The sequence below is a fragment of the Actinia tenebrosa genome, unplaced genomic scaffold (genome assembly GCF_029948245.1).
Source record: "Actinia tenebrosa isolate PJP-AT-01 unplaced genomic scaffold, QUT_ActTen_1.0 PGA_scaffold3__52_contigs__length_22856419, whole genome shotgun sequence".
Classification (NCBI taxonomy): Eukaryota; Metazoa; Cnidaria; class Anthozoa; order Actiniaria; family Actiniidae; genus Actinia; species Actinia tenebrosa.
The window spans coordinates 3,189,251-3,192,142 of NW_028292580.1; the positions used below are offsets into that span (position 1 = coordinate 3,189,251).

Sequence of the window (2,892 nt, forward strand, 5' to 3'; positions counted from 1 at the left end):
GAGTTAAACGTACTCGGTCAAATATAAATTTGTGTAGGCTCAATCTTATGGGTGAATTCTATGTATACCCCTGTTACAAACTGAATGATGGTAGGATCATTAGTGATCTCGTACCAGCTTTGCAGAGCTGGTGTAATTTGTCCTGCCCTAAAGGCAGTTTGATTATCAATGATATGTTTGACCTCGTCATGTGTATTACTCGGGTAACAATCACTATTGTTTACCTTATTCAATGGCTTGTCATTTGACGGTTCATCTATTGCGTGTTGTTGTTGCTCTCCTTTTTCCCTTTCGTCGTCGGAGAGCGGCCTTTCGATAAAAAATTATCGGTTCGACCTCTTGAGTAAGAGTAAGGTGCAAACCGTCGGTTTCGATTATTCTGGTTCTGGTTTGGGTAGTATGTGGATTTCCGGCCGCGTGAGTTGTGCGACGGCGCCGGTCTTACTTTCCTCGTTAATTTGTTGGCATCCGAAATATCTTTCGTTAGCTTAGACAAATCGCCAAACAAGTATTCTGACGTGGATGGGACCGTGTTTGTATTGCATAGAGCGGCATAGTCCCTGTGCAGATCTTTCTTCATTGACTGGCGTCTCGTGCTGTTGATGTCATGTAGACAATTCGTGGCCAAGGCAATGCCGTCTGTGAGGCAGGTCAAGAGCTCTTTGTTGTCTGGTTTGTTTTGTTTTAGCACGATGTCGGTCGCTTTCGTAATTGGGACTATAGACGCCACAAGCGAATTTTGTGTTTTTTGATATTTCGAGTCCTGTGTACAGACTTGTGCCGGGAGCTGGTTCCAAATGAGTGGGTTCACTCGTGGCGTTCTCTAACCATCAATGTTGGCTGGCTTTGGGTATTGGTCGATCTTTGTTTGTGTCTTTTCTTCAGGTATTTTATCCTTTAGAAGACTGTGGACTATGTTTGCCAGCTCCTCATCTACAGGGCTACCCGTCTTTTCGCTCAGATCTAGATCTTGAGCGATGTCACGTAGAGCATCACTACTCTGTTTGGTTCCCGCCTCGCGGGTTTTAGCTAGTTGTTTGACCTGAGTTTCCAGCGACACGACAGATTGAGCGTCATTATTTTGGCGATCTTCTTCCTCTTCTTCAATGTCCTCGTCGTCCAAGTCGACGGTTGCTGTCATAATGACCATTTTCCTGTTCATGGACCTCATTTCATCCACAAGGGATTTAAACATGTTTGCCAGAGAACCGTTCAAGGTTGTTTGTTCTCGCACCTCAGGCATGAGAAAGAAGAGGAAGGAAAAGCAATAATTAAACAAAATAAATATTAATAAATGTTTTGGTAGCTAGCTGAAGATTGCCATGTGAGCACCAGATCTAGAAGGTGTTTGGAAATACGTATGTCAACTTAATTGATTTATGTTGTAGGAATTGCTTTATTCCCTATATGCGTGTGTTATCAACAACACATAGTTAGTTTGAGATATGATTTTAAATAATGATAATAATCTTTTATTTATATAGCGCCCATTCCTTAAATGTCCAAAAGTGCTTTACAAACAAATAATGATTAATAATAATAATTAATAATATCTGTAATATCAAAATCAAAAAACTATGTAATCTAAAAGTCAATAAGATTTAACGAATGATTAAGGAAAAGCTGTGCGAAATAAATATGTTTTGAGATAACTCTTGAAAATATTTAATGAATGAGCAATGGCTAACAGCCAATCAGAATCTATTATATATAATCGCGCAATTTGCGGGGGTTCTAGAACGAGCTTTCTGGCGATGTCTCGCAGACGGTATTTACGAAGAAAATTCCGGATGTGACACAGGTTATATATAAGTAACCATGCCAACTTTTGCCGCACCTTCCATCACGTAAATACGGTGGCCGATTGGGACAAAACAATATTACAATGCATGTTACAAATAAAAACACACATACATACAAGATTACATGTTTAAAGACAAAATTACAAATTTGAAACCAAAACTTCAAATCTCAAAACAAGTTTTCAAGTTGCAAAACAAGAATACAAGCTGCAAAACAGAAATCTACTTGTCTCAAAACAATATTACAAGTTTGAAAACGAAATAACAAATTTAAAAACAAAACTACGCGTCTCAAAACAAGATTACATGTTTCAAAACAAGATAACAATTCTCAGGACTACATAACAAGCTGCAAAACAAAACCTCAAGCTGCAAAACAAGATTACAAGTTTAAAAACAAAATCACAGATTTAAAAACAAAACTACACGTCTGAAAGCAAAATTACACTGTCAGAACAAGTTTACGAGTCTCAAAACAAGATAACGAGCAGGAAAACAAAATTTCAAGTTGCGAAACAAAACAAATATTAGGAGTTTCAAAACAGGGTACACAAGAATGAAACCAACAAATCTTAAAACCGTTTTACAGAAGCTATAACAAAATAAACAATTCTATAATTTAGTGCTCGAAAACAAAATAAAAAGGATGGGAGCTCGGCTACCAAGCTCCGAAACAGCAAGCGTCGCGTTGATCAGCAGAGTTTTGTTGTGCCGAGTGCTGTTTAATCCTGCCATCGTTTTCAGGAGGATGGTTTTCTTCCCTCATTGTTGCTTATTCCTTGTGGTCTTTTCAACGACCTGTTGTTCTCTGGACGCTTTACCGCCTTCTCCATTTTTAACCACCTTTACTCATCTTCAAGATTGTATTGTTTGTTTCTGGAACAGTGGCTACTCCTACGGAAGCATCATAAGGTTTCTTTCCGCTTGTTACGGAGTAAATATTACTCTCAGGCAAATCAAATATTTGACAAATCACAAGTACCACCTACGAAGAAGAGGAAATCGGAGCAATAGGAGGGATATAGAAAATGCGATAAACGCGGAACTTAATGGGCCTGGAAGCTTAATGGGTTATAGGGCGATGACTAGA

The 2,892-nt window shown here is 38.7% G+C and overlaps 1 pseudogene; it reads right to left on the minus strand.

The window, feature by feature from the left end:
* Positions 1 to 256: 256 nt before the first annotated feature.
* Positions 257 to 1,260, minus strand: LOC116288425 (uncharacterized; annotated as a pseudogene).
* Positions 1,261 to 2,892: the final 1,632 nt, after the last annotated feature.